Raw genomic sequence first — 25,524 nt, 5'->3', positions numbered from 1 at the left:
GGATGATTTCTTCAGACTCATCTTTCAGTTCTGACCTCAGCTACGTATGATCTACTGATTAATATATTCACTGAGTTCATAATTTTGATTGTTATATTTTTCACTTTTGTAAGTTCTATTTAGTTTTAAAATAATCTGTTACAATACTTTTTATAGACTCTCTTCTTGCAGATATTTTCAAGTTCATTAAAAAATCTCTTTATACATAGGATAGTTACTTTACAGTCTATCTAATGATTGCAATTTCTGAAGTTTCTGTGGGACTCTGTGTTGTTTCTGCTGTTTACTACTCAGGGTATCTTGTTATTTTGTGAAAGTGTTATCTTTGACTGTTGGTCATTATACTAGAAAATAAATATTTTCAAGGTTAATAAATATCCTAAGATAATGGCACCATTCTCTAGAAATGATTTTTCTTTGCTTCTGTCAAGCACCAGAAGACACTACTAGTATGGAACCATCCTAGTCTATCTATGTCAAAAGTTTGAGGTTCCCTGGACTACCTGAGTGACACAAACTTGAGCTGCTCCAGTAATGGTTTACTTCTAGTTCACTCTTACTTTGAAGATGGAGTGCTTGAGATTCCTGGATTAAACAGGGAAGTGGTTTATCAGATTTCTTACCCTGGGCAGGCTCTCAGCTTTGATTCCTGTCTTCCTTCCCCTATAAGACTACCAAAAACTCAGCCTGACTACACAGATATTTCATTCAGACTAGTAAATGCCTTCAGAGAAAGAGAGGTACTTTTCAAATTCATTATTCTAAGAGAGAGTATTTTTATTTAAAAACAATGGAAGCAAATTTATATACCTAATAATATCAACACTTTAAAAAAATGGTACAATCAATGTGTTTCATAGAAATAGATGAAGTTAAATACAATGAAGTAGTCATCAGGTTAGCTTTCTCAGGAGATGGCATTCCTGATATTGGTGTTTTCTGTGGTCAGGTTTCTGGCCTGTCCCTGATCATGTGGGTCCAGAGCACAAACAAGGTGTGAGCGGGGAGAAAGAGGCTTTGAATGGTGAGTTTACCTCTGTGGGTTCTTGTTTTACCCTAGATTTTGGCCCAAGCCTATTTTATTATTTTGTTAGCTTTTTAGAACATGTAAGAAAATTTAAAAAATTTATTTCTCTGTTTTTTAAGTTGTGAGAGATAATATAATGCCTATAAGGACAGTTTAAAATAGTAGAAAACAATCACATTTTAAGTATGTGACATTCTGTTAGCATTATGTGAATAATGCTTGTCATCCTAATTACCTAGCTCGCCATTACTGGAAGTGAAAGTTTCTGGATTAAGTGTGATGGAAAGCTGGAGAGGGAGTGAATCCGTTAGTCTATTTTTGTCACATCACGTCAGAATCTGTTTACAAGCAAAAAGAATAACATATTTAAATCATTAACCAATAAGAAAATAGTTTGAATTGTATGAATTTATTTGCACTAGTTTGCTTCATGTGGATGTATGTTCTTTCTCCTGACTAGACAGTAAGCTCTTGAAGATTAGATACCCTTTCTGTTTTTAGTAGGTTTCTTTTTGTTTTGTTTTTGTTTTGAGATGAAGTCTTGCTGTGTTGCTCAGGCTGGAGTGCAGTGGCACGATCTCGACTCATTGCAACCTCCACTTCCCAGGTTCAAGTGATTCTCCTGCCTCAGCCTCCTGAGTAGCTGGAACTACAGGCATGCGCCACTGGCTAATTTTTTTTGTATTTTTAGTAGAGACGGGGTTTCACCATGTTAGCCAGGCTGGTCTCAAACTCCTGACCTTGTGATCCACCTGCCTTGGCCTCCCAAAGTGCTGGGATTACAAGCATGAGCCACCACGCCTGGCTGTTTTTAGGAGGTTTTAAGTACATCTCTCATCCTTTATCTACGACTTGGGACAAAAAGATAAAATGCCAGTCTTCTTGACTTCCTTGTTACCATCCCAGGGCTTAAGAGCCCCAGGAGAGAACCAGACTCTCAGGAATTCATCTCTTCCCCCATCTCCTACATACTTGTTGTAGACTACTAGTTGAATACTGAGAACAATGATAACTACTTTACATCAAGCTTGAGAATTTAATCAGAGTGCAAGAATATACAAGTAAATAAATACAAATATAGAGTTTGATATTGTTCAATCATGAGTAGCTTAGAAGTCAAATTTTCTCATATACTCACTGCTGAAAGACATATAAATTGGGGTATGTTTAAAAATATACATCTAGAGCCATAGTATTTTATACAGGTTTTAACCCAGTAATTCCATGTTTATGAAAGTATCTTAAAAATAATCCCAGGGGTTCACAAAGATTTAGCTACCCGAACGGTCATTACAAGAGGGGAAATTAAAGATTTAAAATCCCATTGGTAAGGGTTAGTAATTATACTTTCATAAAATAGAGTATCATATTTAATGACACAAAAAGGTTCATAGTAAGGTGATAAAATCAGTTTATGGAAGAGTAAGACAAGATCTGTTTTAAAATAAGAGAATGTATGCACTCATAAACTTAAAAAACTAGGATATAAAACAAAACGTTAACAGCATTACTTTGGGGTGCTAGGATAACAGGTTTTTTCCTTGACTGTGCTTATTCCTCTACCCCAAATCTTCTATAATGAAAATATATACTTTTGTAATAAAAATAACATTCATTATTAAAAAATAAACTAGAGTTCCTTTATATCTAATAGGCTACCTCAGACCAGCCCTTTCCAGGCCCAACCTATCTATCACCGGTTAGCACAGAAGTCCACATTCTTCCAGTTCTATAGTCTGTCCCACTTGGTCCATACATAGGTTTTCGGCCAGCTAGAAGAGTAACATTCATCCATCATTGGGTAGGTGGCTCATAATATATATTTGGTGAACTGAACTCATTGCAAAGAGGCAGAAATTTATTCACATAATGCTAACAGAATGTCACATACTTAAAACATGATTGTTTTCTGCCATTTTAAACTATCCTTATAGGCATTATATTATCTCTCACACCCAAACTAAATAAATATATTTTGAAAGAATACCCAAAGGGGAAACTATTACTATAATGACCTCATGTATTTTCTCTGGAAGGTCTGTTTGTTGAATATTTAGTAGTTTTGTATAGTGCCGGTCAATAAGGCTTAATTGCCTCTGCTGCTGAATTGCTTGTCACATGGAGAGAATCAAACCTACCCCCACTCCTTTATGGAAAAAATGAATGCCTGGAATGAGCTGGAATTTCCAGGAAAAACATACCAGTTCAATTTGTATTAATCCCTGTGGGATTACTGCACTGATGTCATTTTTAATATGCCTTACTCTTCCCCTCTGGTTGGCATGATCCATCATCTCTTTCCTCAGCTGGCTTTGCTGCTTTTCCTTGGAGAGCAGGTTGTCTTTGTGAATGACTCTCTCAGGGAGCATGTGCAGGAGAAGCCAGAGCCTCACTCCATGGGAACGTAACAGACAGAGCTAAAGAATGGGCTAAGAACAGTCGCTGAATGGAACAGGTCATGCTGCTTCTTGAAGCTGAAAAGGCCAATCCTGTAAAAGAGTTGATGAGAGCACCTAATCGGGTTTGACCCCACAGCCTGTGTGTATGCAGAAAGGGCTGGGAAATGTAGCTTTGCACATGAGAAGGGTAGTGATATTCCAGGGCTGCTATCCAGACACATTTACTCACTCATCTGCTTGATTCAATTTTATTTGTACAAAGGGTTTGTTGAGGCAATGGGCAGACTAAGCCTTTAGGGATCAAGGGCTATGCAAATAAAACCTTAATGGAAGATTAAATCAGCTGATGTCCTCCTCAGTGCTATTTCCATTTGTAGGACTGGAACTGGCATTGGGGGAATGAATCATTTTTACTACATTTAAACATTGATTTTAAAATATCTTCTTTACAAAAATAGTAGCCATTATAATTAAACAGGACTGGAAATAGTAACAAACAACAAAAACCTTCCTTTATATAAAGAGAACAAACATTATATTATGGTCACAGTTAAATAGCAAGAATGATAAATAAAGGCACCAACTATGGAGGTCCTTGTTTTGTTTATCCCCCCATGAAGAACCAAGTCTTTCTTTACCTGGAGACTTCCATTTATTATGATTACTAGCTCAAAATAATTTCTAAATATGGAATGAATTACATTTTGATAATTATATGTTTTATTTAGCCAGCCAGCTTCATTACCCAGTATATTCATTTCTTTAAAAAGGAAGTTCTCAAAAGCATTAAAATTATTTTTCTATGAATTAAGAGAGAAATAAATAATCTGAAAGTTAGTATAAATACGATATTCTCCTTGTACTGGTTTATATTTCTCTAAAATATACTTAAATCACTAATCAAGAAGTCTCAATATAATCATTTGTTCCCTCCCAGAAGATATATTGCTGTTGATTATTATATCGTTAACATACAGTCTTTAAATTGAGAGACAACTAGAGAATAAACCTAGAGATTCTAAACTACCTTAAGATACTGCTAGTTCCCCAAAAATGCACAGAAAAACATACTGGAACATCTCTGTTGGTTTTTGTTGTTGTTGTTGTTGTTGTTGTTGTTATATTAAGGAAAAGTTTAACATAAAAAATCTAGCAATGTAAATCAGCATATTAATAAAGAAGGTGATCATATGATCATCTTTTTCTTTTCTTTTTTTTTTGAGATGGAGTCTTGCTCTGTTGCCCAGGCTGGAGTGCACTGGCACGATCTTGGATCACTGTGACTTCCACCTCTTGGGTTCCAGCGATTCCCCTGCCTCAGCCTCCCGAGTAGCTGGGACTACAGGCGCGAGCCACCATGCCCAGATAATTTTTTGTATTTTAGGAGAGGTGGGGTTTCACCATGTTGGCCAGGATGATCTCGATCTCCTGACCTCGTGATCCACCCACCTTGGCCTCCCAAAGTGCTGGGATTACAGGCGTGAGCCACCGCACCTGGCCTGATCATCTTTACAGACAAAGGAAAATCATTTGACAAAATTCAATACTCAACCACCATAACAATTTACAACAAACCAGGAATAGAAGAAAACTTCCTCAATTTCTTAAAGAACATCTAACAAAAACCTACGGCTAACATCATATTTATTAAGGGAAAGACTGAATGTTTTCCCCCTAAGATTGAGAATGGCCATTCAATTGTCTATTCGATATCATACTGGAGGTACTAGGCAGTGCAATAAGGCAGGTAAAAAAGGTTTAAAAATTGGAAAGGAAGAAGTAAAACTGTTATTTGCCAACAACATAATTGTGTTTGTGAAAAATCCTAAGGAATCCACAAAAAAAATATATTAGAACTAAAGTAAATTGATCAAGGTCACAAGATATAATAACACAGAGAGGTTAAGTAACTTGACTAGGGTTACAATTATAATTAGTAACTGGAAGAGCCAGAATTCTAGTTAGACTGGCCTTGGAGCCTTTCTCTTAACTATTAATTATATGGTAACTTAAAAATCAAAGTGTCACTGTACACACACACACGTGGTGTGCACACAAACACTAAACATCACTTTTCCTTTTCTATTCAAGTACCACCAGCTTTACCCTAAATTTTGGTGAAGAGGAATAAACAAACAATGCATGAATCTGGAATCCTCATTCTGTATATAAAAAGCATGATCACTAATAAAACCAAAGTTAGGGATTTAATCCTTGTACAGGGGCCAGCACATTTCACGCTGAAAAAACCCCTCACTGATACAGTGCCAGATATATGTACCCTATCTAGCCCCTACCCTAATAAGTGGCAAATACTCAAGTTTGGTGCAACTTATCTCTAATACTAGAAAATAAAACTTGAAAGAGTATTGATGATGCATCAGGAGCATAAATCTTGTAATTGAAGGATAGCATGGTCATTGAAAAATTCAGAAACAGAATTAAAAGCTTGACATAGATTTCAAAAGTAAGGCACTAATGCACAATTAGTCACAAGCCAAAGTAAAGGCTGGTAGCATTTTTGTCTTTATAGGAAACTCAGGGTTATCATCAGGGATCTTACATATGGACTTTTTTTTTTTGGAGGGGGGATGGAGTCTCACCCTTGTCACCCAGACTGGAGTGCAGTGGCACGATCTCAGCTCACTGCAACCTCTGACTCCAGGGTTCAAGTAATTCTCCTGCCTCAGCCTCTCAAGTAGCTGGGACCCAGGCACGTGCCACCATACCTGGCTAATTTTTGTATTTTTGGTAGAGACGGGCCAGGCTGTCTTCAAACTCCTGATCTCAGATGATCCACCCGTCTCGGCCTCCCAAACTGCTGGGATTACAGGTGTGAGCCATGGTGCCTGGCCCGGACTTTTAAGTAGTTAAAATCAAGACTGTCTATACCACGACAACAGAAATAATTGGATAACTACTGTTGCTAAATTGACAAGCATTTATTAGGGCTACTATCTAACACTGAAGTATTGAAATATAGCCAGTCCACCAACACTGGACACTGACATATAGGCAGAGAGAAATGACAATGGGAGCCTGAGGTGGCTTCCTCATGATGAATGAAATAAAGGAGACCGCAGGCAAAGTGGCTGGTGCAGGGGATTATTCAGGCCCAGCTAGTAAACAGCCACAGAAAAATCATTCAATGGCAACAATCTCAAAAGTGAAGGCTCTTTATGAAGACTGTAAGTTTAAAAGACAGTTGCAAACACAGTCAGACTTTGCCAATAGTGACTACAACCTCAAACTAAAAGGCTTGTCTTTGAGTAGCAGGTGGTATGGTATTGGGGATATATCAGTCTTTTTCAGTAAAACTGGCCTAGATAGATAATAACAAAGTGTATTCACTGCTTTATTGCTGTTTTGATCCACTGTATGTAAACCATGAACTTCAAATTATTTTCCTAATGAAAAAAGCTGTAATTATCCATCAAACTCTGTCTTCCAATGCCTCCTGTGGCCCAGAGTACATGACTGCAAGACGGATGACCCAAGGTTGTATTTGTGGTCTACCGACAACTGAATTATGGTGCTACTGAGGGTAATACAGCATGGCATTGTGAGAAACAGCATAGTATAATGGAAAAACTTGAACTCATCATTTAGTATCTCTACATCTCAGCTTTTTAATTAAATCCCTTATATGTATACCTAAAAACTGAGTTGGCAGGGCTGTTATGAAGATTAAAATGCCTGGAATATAAAGTCAGGAAACAACAGGTGCTGGAGAGGATGTGGAGAAATAGGAACACTTTTACACTGTTGGTGGGATTGTAAACTAGTTCAACCATTATGGAAAACAGTATGGCGATTCCTCAAGGATCTAGAACTAGATGTACCATATGACCCAGCCATCCCATTACTGGGTATATACCCAAAGGATTATAAATTATGCTGCTATAAGGACACATGCACACGTATGTTTATTGCAGCACTATTCACAATAGCAAAGACTTGGAATCAACCCAAATGTCCATCAGTGACAGATTGGATTAAGAAAATGTGGCACATATACACCATGGAATACTATGCAGCCATAAAAAAGGATGAGTTTGTGTCCTTTGTAGGGACATGGATGCAGCTGGAAACCATCATTCTTAGCAAACTATCACAAGAACAGAAAACCAAACACCGCATGTTCTCACTCATAGGTGGGAACTGAACAATGAGATCACTTGGACTCGGTAAGGGGAACATCACACACCGGGGCCTATCATGGGGAGGGGGGAGGGGGGAGGGATTGCATTGGGAGTTATACCTGATGTAAATGACGAGTTGATGGGTGCAGCACACCAACATGACACAAGTATACATATGTAGCAAACCTGCACGTTGTGCACATGTACCCTACAACTTGAAGTTTAATAATAATAAATAAATTAATTAATTTAAAAAAAAAAAAAGATACTAAATAAATAAGTGACCATGCATCATGTTTACATATCTATTCTCTCTCTCCCTCTCTCACATACACACACACACATATACACACACACACACACACACACACCCCACACACACACGAAAGGTTAACAGTTGAGGTTGATTTATTGCCCCAAATAACCTGCCCCTAGGATAGATTACTGTAATTAGCCTCACTTATTTTCAGTGTGGCCAGCAAGGACAGGGAGAAAAGTCCTAATTCTGGGGTCAGACAGTCTGTAGTTAGTGGAGGCTTCTACAGTTTACAAAGTTAGCATTTGTCAGATGTTCTCACTATTGTTTGGATCTTTATCTCAATGGTTCTGAATGTTTTACTCCTTGTTTGAATGTTGGGATGTTTATCAAAGTAAACATTTAAACACTGAAGCCCACTGACAAAGAATTTAAATAGACAGTAGGGCAGTTAAAGGGTTTACAGCCAAGACTCAGTAACTGGTTACCGCTCTGTACAACCATGGATCTGCAGTCAATCACAGTCTGGTCTGCCTTAGCCTTATTTTGAAATTCTTTTTCAAACCTCTGCCATTCTAATAGCAATGAATTACTCTCTAATCATATGCTAGATAGCAAGGTGGGGGAAGATCTAAATTTCCTAAATCCTATTTTAATTTATCATGTAGAATTTTATTTTAAATGCAGATCTACTTTTTAACTATTCACAAGCCATATTTTAAATGACAGAATTTCTTTAAAGAAAGGAATCTACTAGTAGTCAACATGTACGTTCCCTAAAAAATAAGTTTGAGACTTCTATTTAGAAGTTAAAAAAACAGGGACCAGATTTACTATCCTGCCTTAAGCAACTAAAAAAATTGGACAAAATATAGAAAGAAATGGTTTTCAGACATTGGCAACATAGGCAACATAGGCCAGTGATCTCTAAGAAAAGGGACACAAACAAAGTGAGTCCTATGAGTGTACCAGTTTACTGCCTACAGGCAGTTCCTGGATGCACTACAGGGAGGAGGACTAGATCTCACTGAGTCGAGGTGACTGAGATTAGACATCCAGGAGGGCAAAGTGACTAGAATTTGTGGGACTGAGAACTGGAGATAGAGAGAGAGAACACTCTGGAGTTCTACCGACAGGCTTCCCTAGAGTCTTTGACTAAGTACTGGTCTGCACATGCATGAGAGGAACCCACTCAAGACTACTGGAAAGGAGCAGGCAGAACCATTCCCAGAGTTCTTACAGGGCTGTAAATAGTTTGTGTTCACATCTATCCGAGTAGAAAGACCTTGTAATAGACAAGGAATTAGATACAACCCCCAGAAGGATATTGCCAAAGTAGTGAGGTCTAAATTGGTTCTAGAGCAATGGCTGCTCTGGACCCACCATAATAAAGCTTAGAAGCAATCTTTGACAGGATCAAAGTAATCCTAGGTAACATAACTGCATCCAAAATAAAAGCCAAAACTAATTAAAGAAATATAATGAAATTTAGTAATCAAGAATATAAAATTAACAATACCTAGTCCCCAATAAAAAATTACCAGGCATGCAAAGAAATGGGAAGATCAGACTTTAAGCCAGAAGAAAAAATAAACAAGTAAAAACATACTCAGAAGTGACATGGATGAAAGAACTAGCAAACAAGTATATTAAAACACTTTTACTAAATATGTTCCACATGTTCAAGAAGTAGAGGAAAACATGAACATGAGGACAAGAGAGAGGGAAAGTATAAAAAAGACATAAATTAGACTAGATGAGATTAACAACAGATTGTAAACTTCAGAAGTAAAGATCAGTGAACTTGAAGACACAGAATTAGAAATTATCCAAAATGAGGCACAGAGACACAGGAGACTGAACACAAATGAACAGAGCATCAGTGACCTGTGGGACAATATCAAGCGATCTAATATTCATGAAATTGGAGCTCCAGAAGGAAAAGAGACATGGGGAGGAAGGGAACATAAAAAAAATATTTAAAGAAACCATAGCTAAAAGTTTTCCAAATTCGATGAAATCCATAAATTCAAGCATAATATACAGAAAGTGACTCCAAGGAACATCATAATAAAACTGCTGAAGTGATAAAAAGAAAACCTTAAAAGTAACCAGAGAAAAAAAGACATTAGAGTAACATAGATAAGAATTACAGCAGATTTCTGGCCAGGCACAGTGGCTCACGCCTGTAATCCCAGCACTTTGGGAGGCTGAGGCGGACAGATCACGAGGTCAGGAGATCGAAACCATCATGGCTAACACGGTGAAACCCCGTCTCTACTAAAAATACAAAAATACAAAAATAAATAAATAAATTAGCCAGGCGTGGTGGCGGGCACCTGTAGTTCCAGCTACTCGGGAGACTGAGGCAGGAGAATGGCATGAACCCTGGAGGCAGAGGTTGCAGTGAGCCAAGATCGCACCACTGCACTCTATCCTGGGTGACAGTATGAGACTCCAATTCAAAAAAAAAAGAATTACAGCAGATTTCTTCTCATAAACCATGCAAGCCAGTAGGCAATGGATAGACATCTTTAAAGTCCTGGAAGAAACTATTAACCTAGAATTCTTTACCTAGTAAAAATATCTCTCAAAATAAAGGTAAAATAGAACTTTTCAGACAGATAAACACTGAATTAATTAATTCCAGTATAACTGCACTACCAAAAATATTAAAGAAAGTTATTTAGTCTAAAGAAATTGATAACAGAAACACAAAGGAATAAAAAGGACATCTGAAACAATAAATAGGTGAGTAAATATAAAGGTCATGTTTCCTCATTTTTAAGTATCTTTAAAAGATAATTGACTACTTAAAGTAATAATAAAATATGTTAAATAAAATACATGACAATAACTGAAAGGGCCGGAAGGGAAAAATGGAAGTATATGGCTTTAATGTTTTTCCACTATATGTAAAGTGATATATATTATTTCGAGATAGACAGGGATAAGTTGAAGACGTAAGTTATAAACAGGAGGACAAGCACTAAGAAAAGACAAAACAAAGACACAAATCACCAGTCACAGGAATGAAAGAAATCTTACAGACATTAAAAGGATAATGAAGCAATATTATGAACTACTTTATACCAACAACTTAAACAACTTAGGTGAAATGGATAAATTCTTCAAGACACAAATTATCAGAGCTCACTCAAGAAGAAATAGATAACCTAAATAGCCCTATAGCTACTAAAGTACCTGAATTCTTGGTTTAAAATCTGTTTACAATTTTAGTGAGGACAATATGGGATCAAAAATAAGTAACTCAAATAATCCTAAATGAGGCAAAAAAAAAAAAAAAAAAAAAAAAGAGAAAAAAAGGAACAAAGAACAAATAGGACAGATAGGAAACAAATAGCAAGAATGTCAACTCAAAGCCAGCTACCCAATAATTATAATAAATGTAAATTGTTTAAACATCCCAATTAAAAAGCAGAAATTTTCATAGTGGATTAAAAACCAAAGATATGCTTTCTACAGAAACATACTTTAAAAATAAAGACATATATAGGCTAAAAGTAAAATGGTGGAAAAGATACACCATGCAAACAATAACCATAAGAAAGCTGCAGTGATTATATCAATATCAGATGAAATAGACTGCAGAAGAAGGAATATTGCCAGAAAAAAGAAGGTAATCTTATAATGATAAAGGGGCAGTTCATCAAGAGTACATACAATCCTAAATGTGCATGTACCTAGTAACAGAGTTCAAAATACATAAAGTAAGAACTGATAGCACCAAAAGGAGGAAAACACAAGTTTACCATTATAGTTGGAGATTTCAATACTCCTCTCTTAGTAATTGATGACACAAGTAGATGTAAAAATTAATACAGATATAAAAGACTTGAACAACACTATAAACTTAATTTAGATATATAGAACATTCCACCTAATGACAACAGAATATACATTCTGGGCCATAAAATAAGTCTCAATAAATTTAAGAGAACTGAAATCATATAAAGCATATTCTCTAAGCATAACAGAATTATACTTGAAAGCAGTAACAGAAAGCCATTAGGAAAATCTCTAATATTTGAAAACCAAACAATGCACTTCAAAATAACTCATGGTTCAAAGAAGAAATCCTAAAGAAAATTAGAAAATATTTTAAACCTAGTGGAAACAAAAACATTACGTATCAAAATCTGTAGGATATAGGCGAAGTAGTACTTAAAGGAAATTTTATAGCATGAAAACACTAGTGTTAGAAAAGAAGAGAGATCTCAAATCATTAACCTCAGCTTCTATTTTGTTAGAGAAAGAAGAGTAAATAAAATGCAAAGTAAGCAAAGGAAGGAAATAATAAAGAGTGGAAAACAGTGAAGTAGAACACAGAAAAACTACAGAGAAAAATCGATGATACGAAAAGCTGACTTTGAAAAGATCAATACAATTGAAAAACCTCCAGCCAGATTGATCAGAAAAAGGAGCAAGAGCAAGAGAGAGAAAGAGAGTGAGAGAGAGAGAGAAAGGGGACACAAATCACCAGTCATAGGAATGAAAGAAATCTTACAGACATTAAAAGGATAATGAAGCAATATTATGAACTACTTTATACCAACAACTTAAACAACTTAGATGAAATGGATAAATTCTTCAAGACACAAATTATCAGAGCTCACTCAAGAAGAAATAGATAACCTAAATAGCCCTATAGCTACTAAAGTACCTGAATTCTTGGTTTAAAATCTGTTTACAAAGATAACTCCAGGCATAGACGGCTTTATTGGTAAATTCCATTAAATATTCGAAAAAAGAAATAATGCCAATACCAATAAACTCTTCTAGAAAACAGAAAAAGAAACTCCTACCTACTCATTTCATGAGCCTAGAATTATCCTGATACCAAAACTACACAAGGATATTTAGAAGAGAAAAAATGCTAAAGATAAAGGCTACCTAATGGAAAAGGATAAAAACAATGAACACAGCAGAAAACATGAAGAACAGACTAGAAGATTGAAAAGACTTTAGACATTGTCACATTGTCCTTTGTGGAATACTTGCCCAGTGTGAAGCTCTGTATAGCATAGCGTTTAATAGCATGGACTTTTGAAATCAAACTGTCTGCCTTGGTTCAGGTCCTGGCCCCACCATTTACTAACTGCATCACCTCGGCCAAGTTACCTAACTTCTCTGTGCCCTTCCCATTTAAAACAGAACTCCCATTATGGGAGTTGCTATGAAGAATAAATGAGTAAATTCATTTCAAATGCTTACACCACTGCCTGGCACATAGTAAAGACTACATACATGTTTGCTGAAATTATTATTATACATGTTATATTAGTTGGTTGTTATCTTTATTAAGTCATAATATTTTCTCTCAAAATGAGCTAAGCAGTATAAGTGACTACCCTCATTGTTTAGTCCCCTATTGCTGCCATAAAAACAATGACAAACTTAGTGGCTTAAAACAACAGAAACTCACTCTCTCACAGTTTTGGAGGCCTGAAGTTCAATATTAGCTTTACTGGGTAGAAATCAAGGGGTCAGCAGGCTGTGCTCCCTCTGGAGGTTCTAGGGAAGAATCTATTTGTTGAATCTTCCAGGTTCTGGTTACTGCTGGCTCTCTCTGCTTGTGGCCATATCACTCTAATCTTTGCCTCTGCATTTACATTGCCTCCCACTTGTCTGTGTCTCCCTCTGCCTCTCTCTTATAATGACACTTGTGATTGTATTTAGGGCCCACCCAGATATAACCCCTCCATGTCAAGATCCTTAATTTAATCACATCTGCAAATACCCCTTTTCCTTATAAGGTAATATTTACAAGTTCTGGGGATAAAGAATTAATATACTTGGGTGGTCATTACTCAGTCTACTACTTATCACTAGGGAAGGCTGATGTGGTGTGGAAATTATTACATAAACAACATTTCTTTTTAAAGGATATTTAGCTCTCTCTACAACAAACATGTTATGCAACCATGTTTCAAGGCACAATCCATTCACCTCGAGGTAGGTCCCAAAACTGTAAGCATAGTATCTACAATGAACTATAACACCACAATAGTGCTAACATACAAACTCAAATCTATATAATTATGACACTGATCACAAACTTTGGGGGAGGGAAACATGCCTGGACCTTCTTGTGATTCAAATAAAACAGCTTACTAAGATCACTAGTAAGAATCAAGAAGATAAACATAAACTAGATTTGGTGATAACTAAAGGAAGATTGAAAAAAATCAGCTCACTCTTAATGACCATAGGTACTTGAACTCAAAGCCTGCATGTTTACCCTACATTACACAGTAATGAAGAACTTCAGTTCTAGAGTCAGTCCTCAGTTCAAAATCTGGCTAATGTATTCATGATTTGAACTTGGACAAGTTATTTCACCTCTTTTTTTTCCCCCTTTTTTCTTTCCTTTTTGTACCCAGGCTGGAGTGTGGAGGCACGATCACAGCTCACTGCAACCTTGACTTCTTGGGCTCAAGTGATCCTCCCACCTCAGCCTCCTGAGTAGCTGAGACTACAGGTGCATGCTACCACATCTGGCTTATTTTTAAAATTTTTTTTAGAGACGAGGTCTTGCCATGTTGCCCAGGTTAGTCTCGAACTCATGAGCTCAAGTAATCCTCCTGCCTCGGCCTCCCAACATGCTGTGATTAGAGGTGTAAGCCAACGTGCCCAAACTATTTTCACCTCTTTGAGCCTGTTTCTTCATCTGTAAAATGGAAATAACATGAGTACTTACCTCAGAGGGGCTGTGAGGATTAAATAAGAATTCACGTAATGCTCTCGCATGACAATTATCATATACGAGCACTCAATAAGTTGTAATTCCAATTATTATGTAATAAACACTAGTGTTTCTAATACAACTCCATCTTCTCTTCTATTTCAGGAGAAATATTGCCTCATCTTCAGTTTCTTTATTGTCAGGAGCTATTCCTCTAGGGACTGTGATCTCATGGGGGAAAGGCACCCACATGGGAAAAGCAAAGAAAATAATGTAGTCTGCAATTCTGGTATGCATATACTTGGGGAAACAGGAAAAGAGGAATAAAGACGGGACTTTGTAAGCTAGTAAAGGACAGGCAGTAGGGCAAAGTGTGTGACTAAGAGGGCTAACATACAGTACTTGAGGATGGGGGAAATAAGAAAAAAATAAGAATTTAAATAGCAGAAGTCTAAATAAAGGGATGTAATAGATGCATTCTCTACAGGAACTTATTAAATGATTAGAACTTTGCACTCTGGAAATATGAGGGCTGAAAGGAAGGAGTTATGGGTGATGTCATGAGGAGTACAGACAAGATAAACCCAAATGAGCTTACTTCAACATACCAGAACCCCAGTCCCGGGACTGAGATGAAGTAGAGGATAGAAAAGAGAAGCTGAAAACTCAAGAAAGTTTGTGTTTAGGACAAATAAAACACTGCAAGCAACTTCAAGACATGGGTAGTATGTTGTTTCTCAGTATTTCCAGCAGCAAGTCCAGTATCTCATATGCCATTAACAAACCGGGGTTGAATGAACAGACATATATATTCAAGAGTAAACATACTGGCAGTAGACGAGAAGGCTCATTAAAGGTTCTTTGCTAGCTGCATGATTCGGTCTCTGGTCTCACTCCCGTCCAAACCACCCTTCACATTGCTGATGTGTTCTTTCTAAAAGGCAGATTTGATCACATTACTCCTAAGGGCTTTAACAGCTCCCTTTGGTCGCCACTATAAAGTCCAAATTCCTCAGCCTGGTAAACCAAGCCTTTTGTGATCTGATGCCAGCCTACTTTTCAGACTCGTTTCTGCGACAACCCTCCTCATATGTTCTGCTGTGGTCTTGGAAGGTTGTTTGGAGGTCTCCCATATGTGCTTTCTCAAGCAAAGACACCCCCACCTTTGCACACACTGCTTCCTGTCTGGCTGAGAAGCTCCCTCTTACCCTTCAAATGTCACTTTCTCCAGAAAACTTTTCCTAACATTTCTAAGCAGAGTCCATACTTCTATTACGGTACTAAGCACAGTACCATAATTAATGTTTCCATGTCTTTCTTTCTTTAGAAACCTCTGTAGTACCATGCCTGGGTTCTACTCATCTTTGCATCCCCAGCTGCTAGAGTGGAGTATAGAAGCTTATTAAATGTTTGTTGAAAAAATAAATAAGATTGTAGAAGCCAAAAATAGAAATAAAGCTTAAATACTCAGGTAAACAAAGGCAGCAGGATATTAAAAGACAGGGATCGGCAAGTCCATCCTTGTAATCAGAAGATTTTGTCATGGCTAGCAGCTACAATACGCCCTCCAATTGAGCTCTGTTATCACGATCAGAAACGAAATTTTGGGCTGGTTATACGATGGGCCTGACCCAGTATTATATTCCCTATTTATATTATTCCAAACCATTTCTAACACTCTGCCTTGGATAAAGCAATTTCATTTTCACGTGCTTTAGTGTCACCATCTTATGTGAAGTAACCTCTATTTCAAAATGCCCTAAAAGCCAAGTTCTGCCCTCTTATTCTAATTTTCATTTTCTCTCTCTCTTACTAAGTGGAATGGAAAACTTCTGTGCTAACTTAAGAATGAGAATAGTCTGAATCTAAACTTACTGTATACCCTAGGAAAGTTATTATACCTTTATACATCTCAACTTTCTCTTCCTTCAATGGGATCAACTCTATCTAGGAGGCCATAGGGAATAATGAAAGGTAAAACTTACACAATTCTTATTATGTACCTCACATGTATTAACCTGTTTAAATCTATAATTCTTCGAGGTAGGGACTGTGATTCTCCTCCACTATACCCAAGAAGACTGGAGCAGAGAGAGTACAGATGGAAGGAGGCTGGGAAGTTCACAGCTCATGAGTGGCTAAGAGGCAAGGCTGGAGCCTCAGCATCCTGGCTCTAGTGTCCCTGCAGTGAACCTTTACCTCCGACTGCCTCTCTGCAGGCCAATGGAAGATACTGTGCTTGGAACATAACTCTAGCACATTAAAGTATTAAAGGACTTAAAAATTATATATTTTTTCAAACAAATGCAAGCCTTATTTGTAACTGAAAACAAAATAAAAGTGGGAAGAGAAGGAATGGAGACACTGAATGGTAGGTTTCAGATATGGGACAGTGTTCTATATTTCAATCCAAACGCATTTTACAGCCAAGATTTTAAGACCTGAAACCATCCGTCCCGTACAGCTAAAATAAGAAGGATCTCATGATTTTAGCCATCAAGGAGATGGATGTGTCCTTCACTGGTACTGTATCTAAAATTAAGATGACACTGTCAGTAGATGAACATCTACTTTGGGTATGGCTTTATAGACCAATGAATTAGGTTTTTCTCAGGAGCAGCAACCAAAGAAAAGAAATAACAGAAGATACACTTGTGTTAAGCTTTTTGTACAGAAACAGAATTTTATTTCTAGAAAAAGCATTAAATATTTAGTTAAGTTCACATTACCCTACACTAAAAAAATTAATTTGAGGCAAAAGTTAAAGAACTAGGTATAATGCAGTACTTTCAAATTATCAACTGCTTATAATTATATTTCCTTCTGGGCAAAGGAAATATATATATTTTATTTAGAAAATGCTGAATAAGGCTGGGCACGGTGGCTGACGCCCATAATCCCAGCACTTTGGGAGGCCGAAGAGGGTGGATCACGAGGTCAGGAGTTCAAGACAAGCCTGGCCAATGTGGTGAAACCCCGTCTCTACTAAAAATACAAAAATTAGCCGGGCGTGGTGGCGCACACTTGCAGTCCCAGCTACTCGGGAGGCTGAGGCAGGAGAATTGCTTGAACCCGAGAGGCTGGGGGTTGCAGTGAGCTGAGACTACACCATTGCACTCCAGCCTGGTGGACAGAACAAGACTCCGTCTCAAAAAAAAAAAAAAGTGATTAATAAATATTTATTGAGTAAATTAATACTATTATAGACATTGATTCATTAATACTATTTTAGAGATAGATTTATTTCCAGATGGTTCCTTAGAAGGAATGGGTGCCTTATAATAGTCATCATTTGTCCTGGAGAACTTACTCCTCAAATCTCTTGAAAAGCCTAAAGCCACCTTTATGTGTACCCACGGTTTCTACATCTTTTCTTCCCCCATCAGAAAGAGAACAGAGAAAGATCAGGTTACATTGCTTCTGTGGGCCTGTATAAATTCCTGAGAGGTTCTCTCTTCTGTCAGGAAAAGTTTCCCTGGCAACCATATTTACCCACTCACTCCTTTCCCTCCCCTCCTTTGATTCACTGGTTGGTATAAAAATTAATTTGCATTGATTTGCTGAAGCTTACAAGTTAATCATTCTAATAGACTTACAAAATTTTAGATGCTGGTCTCTGCCCAAAACTTGTTTCTTAAAGGGCCGGTTTACTTTCTTTAGAAATTTGAATGTAATTATCTTCAGTTTAAATATTTTTAAATACATTTGATATGTATTCTGAATGTTTCTGGCTTCAGGTAGAGAAAATAATATTTTTCTAAGGGCATCTGGCCTATATTATTAGTTAGGATGATCAAGAAACAAAGAGATACTTTAGTTCTGAGTAAGCAAAGGGTCAGATTCTTATCCAGCTATAGTAAGGTCCTGGAAGATAAAAGTCAAGGACCAAAACAAAAAGTCTGGGTCACATGAAATGATGAATCAGGCTTAAGATTCTGGGTGATCAGAGGTCAGGACCTGGATAACAGGAATGGGACATGAGTTATCAAGAACTGAGTTTCATTAATTCATTCACTAAGTATTTACTGTGCATCTACTAGGGCATGGTGTTGGGAAAAGAGCAGTGAATAAGCCAGACACAGATGTACCCTCATAAAATTGAGAGTCACATATATGAATAGTGAACACATGTTGACTTTGTTATTGAACCAAGTATCTCTGGACTAGGGGTGCTCACTGTATAATTTCCTATAAAGGCCAGAATTGGTTTCAGACTAGGAATGGCACAGAGACCTATAGATAAAGATAAGTTCAAGAAGCCTTCACTGGAGTAGATAAGTTGGCAAGTCAAGCAGTCTTGGACATATACAACAGTTTCTTTACATTTAAACTTCAACAACAATGATATATGAGCCTATCACAGGAAACAAGGCTAGATACTTTGCAATATACCTACGTTTTATAAAGAATAGAGTGAAAGCCGATAAAGGTATGAGTTATTCTTAAGCTCTTTTAACAACCATTTACTGAGCATCTATGATGTTCAAGAAATAGTTTTAGGAGCTTAAGTTAAGGGTATGAAAAAGACATGGTCCTTAGCAATTATAACAATGTGGTAAATGCTATAATGAGATGCTAACGTATGAAGAAATATCAAAGAGGAGATTACTAATTCTTAAAAAGCAAGCTGGGAAATGCCTTCTGAGAGGTAATGCTTGAAATGAGTCTTAAAAGATAAGTAGAAAATTTTGTTTTAAGCTGGTAAATGTTGGGGTAATTTGTTATACAGCAATGGATAACTACTACAGTGCCTTATGGAGACCATGTTACAGCATAACTAGGAGACTACGGAGAAGACCCAGCCCAGTCATGTAAACTGTGTTTCATGTGTATACTGCAGGTTATATTGGACATCTCTTCATATTTTTCTTCTCACATATTCTTAGGCTTACCTGATCCATGTTGGGCATAGAAAATGAGAACAAACACTCTGAACGGGGATGAGACAGGTAATGGGAGGAGGCAATACAATCTCAATCTTGTCTGATTTCCCCCACAAAGGAATCCAGGTTGGTTGGCATAGGACTTGGTCAAGTGGTAAGTGTCAAGTGATGTTAGGACTTGGTCAAATCATTACTCAGAGAGACCAGAAGTGAGAGGAACAAGAGGATGAGTAAAAACTCTTTCTGAGAGAACCATAACCATGAAACCCAGAAAAACCTAATTGGTTGTCAGTTCCAAGTAGTGACTGTAAAGCCAAAAATGAGAGAAAATAGAAGTTTCTGTTTTTCTTGATTCATGTGGGTAGATGAAGGAACAGAGCAGGCAACAAAGGCAAGAGAGAACAGAAGCATTCCAGACAATGGTGGCAACCAGTGGGGTTCAAAGCTGCTGGGGGGGGTGTCCATGGTTTGAGGGTCAAAGGGTAGCATCAATCTGGTTAAAAAGGCACCAGATGAGGGCAGACAAGTCGTAGTGTACCTGTTCCACTCCAATTTCTGTTTCAGTAGGTTGAAAAATGGTCTCCATATCTTCCCATGAACAAATGGGTATATCTAACTAAAAAAGGAATAGAAATGAACTTGTGCTGCATTTAAACTGGGAGTAACAATAGCATCAGGACTATAACTCTCTCTAGTAATACCCTCACAACATGGTGGATGAGTTTCCAGAAGTCATTCTAAGTAAGCAATTCCTTGCCTCTTTATTCTCTATTCTCTTCATATCGACTGGGCATTTCCTTTTGCCCTTCACACCAGCAAACTCATGGAGTTCAAAATGAGGGGACCATAGGAAAATGTCATTGTGCAGCATGACACAGCAAGGACTTAGGCCACCTACCCAAAACAAAGGCCACAGCGCAAAATGCTTTCCTACCTTCAGGAGGTAGTACAGATACCTTCAGGCAGAACTGGGTACCTAATTTGTGGGGCCTGGTGCAAAATGAAAATGTAGAACCCCCTTGTTAAAAATTATCAAGAATTCCAAGACAGCAACAAGAGAGTATTAAACCAAGCCTGGGCCCCTCTAAACATAGGGCCCTGGGAGACTGCACAGGTTGCATACCCACAAAGCTGGCCCTGACTTCAGAGACAGTATAGCATGATCCTTCAGGAAAGCTTTAGAGTCTGAGCTGGATCCAAATCCCATCTGTGCCACTCATTAGCTATGTGACCTCCGGCAATTTACTTAGTCTTTCCATGTTGCCAAGAGGTTGTGTGGTTATAATCTGGTGCTGGGAAGATTAAATGGGATAATGAACAGAATGTATACAAAGAGCTTAGCACAATGCCTAGAACATAGTGAGCACTCAACAAATGATAGCTGTACTATTACTGTTCAATGAAACATACAGGTAGTTGTCAAAGCAATAAGTTTAAGAAATGGACTGCTGACTTACTATTAAGGATATGAAAGAAAAAGAATAATATTTTAGGTCAACTAAAATAATGAAGCAGACAGGGAAAATTAAATCTTCCACTTGACTGTGCTGTCTTCGCTAATCACTTTTCTATTTCTTTTCTTCCTTTCATTGCCAAACATACAAAAGGTGATCTGCATGCTGTCTCCACTTCTTATCTGCATCTAATGCCACAGTTCTCTCTAATGTGGCTTTTAATATCCCCATGGCCACCCCCGCCACTCTAGTGAAGCTATCATTTTCAAAAAGTTACTAATGACCTTCTGTTTACTAAATGTAATGAATGTTTCCCACTCTTTCTATACAATTTCATACTGCAGACCAATTTCTGCAGCTCAAAACTTTTTCTTCTCTTGACTTCTATGATACTACACTCTCATGGTTAATAGCATGTCTAACCGGCCTTGGCATCTGTCAGGTACACAACAAATGGTGGTGAATAGAATGCAGTTGTTTGATGAATAAATTAGATGGTTATCTTGCTTCTTTGATATTCCTTATTTTCTACCATACAAACTCCATGGCTTCTCCCTCCCTCCCTAAATGTGGGATATATCTCCAAGTTTCAGTCCTTCATCCTCTATTCTATTTCTATGCTGTTACCACCGGTGAACTCAGCTAATCATATGGCTTCAATTATCACCATTTTTTTTCTTTTCTCAGCTCCTATAATACCACACATTAAGCATCTCAAAAAGGTACTAAATGACTGCTATACATTTGTGATTTCATTTACTCATCACAACAATATTGGGTAGGTGGCATTATTACAGATGAAGAAACTGAAGTCAAAGTCATGTAGCAAGTACCTGGTAGAACTGGGATCCAAATCTTTGTTTAGCTGAGAATAACCCGCATACTACACCACCCCTCTCATTTTCCTATCTCCTCCACATCACAAATACAGGACAGTATTTGCACACAAGCAGGTGTTCAGAAATACGCTGATTGAGAAGACTGCGTAAATACCGCCCATGATTTTCCAGGACTTACAGTATCATCAATCTTAGCAGAGCATATTAAGCATGTCACTCCAGTGACACCTTCTTTAGACTTGATCTGTAATATAACTCAAAACAGAAAATTTGCTAAAAACTCGCCCTAAGCTGTTCTAAAAATAAATTTGGTCTGAGCAAAGCAAAAAGGCCTTTATTTGATTCAAATATTACGAGAGTTTTGGGGATGAGGTCCACTTTGCTACTCTGGGCCCAACCTTGCTCAGCTTCTAAATGATTAGGAAGTAAAAATAGGCTGGCTAGTTGATGGCTGATGAGGTTAAATGAACTATTTATAGTTCTAGAGATAGATACTAAGACAGCAGAATGGGATTTTCTCTGCTCTGGTAGCTAAGACCTCATTAAAAGAAGCCCAATACATGTGAGACATGGGTGGAAACTGGGATGAAGAGAAGAGGATAATAGTAAGGAGGGAGGGTAAACAGAAAGGAGGAGGCATTGGAAAGCCTATGGAGGGCCTGGCCCAGTCTGGCAGATCCACCGCTGTTGTGCACAGCTGGCACCATGCAACAGTGGGCCCAGCTGCATTTGCACGATTCATGGTCTCAGTCCTGGACTACTTGCCCTGACCCATCTCACACTCCAGTCCTCTCTTAATCCAGATCCTTCCAGCTTCTGATCGTAATACTTACTTCCCCAGGTCTCACAGATTTGACATCCAGCATTGCTTCCCTAGTTATGGCCATGTATTCTCTTTTTGTATGGTTTAGATTTGCCCTCCTCAGATGCTGCCTCTAGTGCCAAACATTATGCCCAGTTTTCAGGCCCTCTCCTTTAGAGCGATTGAAAACTACTCCTATTCCACCTCCACATGATGGACTCTTACTTGGAAAGACATGAGTGACAAAGACCAGGGATGAGGCTCAGAAAAACTGATGAGGGGAAAATATGGCAGACAAAAAATATCACTGGACAACTGGGCTGGGAATGAGAAATTCCAGGCTACTTTTAGAAAGTTACATTACAGAGGAAGGAAAAAAGCCATAGTTACAATAGAAAGCCATTCCCTAGAGATAACATATTCTTTATGTGGCTGCATTTGCTGTTCCCCCGCTTTGGCTGCCTTTTCAGTCCTTTCCAATTTTCTCTGCAAGGTGAACTCCTATTCACCCTTCAACACCTTGTTTAAATGTGTTCTCTGGAAAGCCTTCCCTGGTCCTCTCAGACAGCTAATTGTTCCCTCCTCTGTGCTTTCACAGTCCTTTGCATTCACGTCTATTGTGCTGTTAATCACTTTTACTAGCAATTTCATTTGTTTCTCCCACCACTTCTTTCAGGACAAGGACTAATTATCTTATTCATCTTTGCATCCCCAAGACATAGCAGAGTGCCTGGCATATGCCAAGTATTTGTTGTTGGGTGATAAAAGACATCAAGAGCAACGTGGAAGTGCAATTTGCACTTCACTTGCAAAATCAAATTGGTTCCTGGTACTTTTCATGTGTAACCGCGTTTTCTCTTGATTTAGAAGGAACGAGTTTAGACTCATAAAATAAACTCTATTGATATCCTGGACGCATTAGCCGATTTTCATCCCCACTAGTGACAGAAATATTTTCCCCCCCCACACTTCCAAGAAACTCCCAGGGTAAGCTTAATATCAGTGGCGCATCTCTCCTCCTACGATTTCTATTGTAGCGAAAGCTAAATTACACTGTGAGCCTAAAGCTGCCACCAGTCTTAGTGAAATGGGGGAGGGGGGATAATTACAAGAAGACACTTCTGTAGCAGACCTAGGAGGGGGTTGGGGGAGGAAGATGAATTTAAGCTTCGCCTTATAAGAAAAGTGTTAGACACTCACGTAGAACAGCCGCTTCCTCTGTGCATGACAGACCCGATCCAGGTGTCCAGCACCGACCTTTTCCCATGGGTGTCAGGTCATCACCCAGCACAGAAAACAAGGGACCAGCGCCTTTCTAGGGCATCCTTCTTTCTCCAACCTTGGGGCCCGCTTTTCCTCTAGGGGACTGTTCTCTCCTCCCAGTTCCAGCAACCCCGGTTCCCTCTGCTGGTGCCCCCCACGCCACGCTTGACTCTGGACCGAAAGTGCCGGCGGCTGGGCTGTCAGGCCGCGGCTGGGGAGCGGGCGCCCTGGTCAGGCCCGAACCCCGGGTCTCCCCGCACTCTGCGGGACGAGCGGAGCAGGCGCAGGCCGCGCAAGGCCACGGGCTGCCGCGGCGCGGGCCTCTCCGCGGGAGGGGGCTCGGTGTCCGGAGAAAGCGCGCCAGTGACGGGACCTCGGCCCGTTCCCGTTCCCGGCAGCCCCCCGGCAAGCCTCGGCCCCAGAGCTCCCCGCAGCCCTCCTCGCGGCGGGTTACCGGCCTGGGGGCGCCGCGCTCTACCGGTCGCTGGCCGGGACTGCGGGCTCTCAGCGCGGGCCCCACGCCGCGGACCAGGGGTCAGGCCGCCTGCCGCCCGCCTGTCCGTGCCCATGGCAATGCCCCCGCCCTGCGCGGCCCGTCCTGGCCGAGCGCTCCGGCCCGACCGTGACAGCTGGGTGCCCAAAGGGTTAAGCCGGCAGCGCGGCGGCCGGTGTCCCCCGCGCGCTGCCCATCAGCCGCAAGCCGGCCCCAGCGCGCACGCGCCCGCCCGTTACCTGCGGTCGCCTCCGCGCTCCTCCTCCACCTGGCCGCTCTCTCCCGGGGGCCGCCCCTCAGCCCGCCCCCTCGGCTCGGCGCCGCGCACCCTGCTGGCTACTCGGACGCGGCCCGCGGAGGAGGGGCGTGGGCTTCATTACCATATATTAGCATACCAGCGCGCGTCACGTGGCCGCTCCAGCCAATGGTCACCCTGGAAGGGCGGGGATTGGGCGGAACACGCCTTAGTGCTGCTCCCAGCCTGAACCGGTGGCCATGGCAACGGGCGGGTGGGCGGGGTAGTGGGGAGGCTCTGGAGCCCGGTGCCCCCGGGAGCATCTCCTCTACCTGAGCTCCGCATGGCGACCGCGCGCAGTTTTCCCACCTCGCGGATGGAGAGGTTTGTCTCAGCCAGAGAGATCCAGATTCAGCCAACATTTATTGAGCACTTACTACGTGCCTTAACACTTTGCCGCAGAATGTGATGTCTGTCCTATTAACCCCACTAGATAGTAGGGAAAGTGGAGGCTCAGAGAGGTTAGATCATTCACCCAAAATCATACAACAACATTAAATGGCAAAAGTGGAGATCTAAGACCATTTTTGACTTCAGATCTGGGACAATCGCGAGTTTTTTTTATCCAGCAGGAGTCTCCTAGCACCTCCTCACAATTCCAGGTGTGCTGAGCGGTTGAGAAAATCCTTGTAAATAATTTGTACAGCGTTTTACTGTTTCCTTACGGTGACCTTTGAGAGTAGTAGGCAGAACAGTTATGCCCGTATTACAAAGGAGAGAAAATGAGGCTCGGAGAGGCCATGTGACATAATTTAGGTCAAACAGCTATTAAGAGCTAATGCTTAGTTACAGTGATTTATACTGAAGCTCATTACTTTAGAAAACTTGTAAATTCAGTCTTCTCAACATGGTGGAATTACTGTGACCATTCTATGGATTAAGAAACCGAGACTTTGGGAAGTTAAGCAAATTGCCCAAGGGTATATAGCTAGTAAGTAGCAGATTTAAGGTTCAAATCCAGGTTT

The 25,524-nt window shown here is 39.5% G+C and overlaps 1 protein-coding gene across 6 annotated transcripts in view; it reads right to left on the bottom strand.

Annotated features, from left to right (window-relative positions):
* The window catches only part of PHC2 (polyhomeotic homolog 2), a 112,196-nt gene extending 87,573 nt beyond the window's left edge, over positions 1-24,623 (bottom strand). For 3 of the 6 annotated variants that reach the window (XM_007979507.3, XM_007979509.3, XM_007979511.3), the window contains exon 1: positions 24,504-24,623. The gene's annotated coding sequence lies outside the window, so the exon portion shown is untranslated. Of the gene's footprint in view, positions 1-23,708; positions 23,818-24,503 lie in introns of those variants that run through there. The other 3 variants (XM_007979508.3, XM_007979510.3, XM_037996702.2) reach the window with 1 other exon arrangement.
* Positions 24,624-25,524: the final 901 nt, after the last annotated feature.

The sequence above is a fragment of the Chlorocebus sabaeus genome, chromosome 20, assembly GCF_047675955.1.
Source record: "Chlorocebus sabaeus isolate Y175 chromosome 20, mChlSab1.0.hap1, whole genome shotgun sequence".
Taxonomy (NCBI): domain Eukaryota; kingdom Metazoa; phylum Chordata; class Mammalia; order Primates; family Cercopithecidae; genus Chlorocebus; species Chlorocebus sabaeus.
The sequence above is the reverse complement of the archived record's forward strand: the minus strand, read 5'-3'. Positions and strand labels throughout refer to the sequence as shown.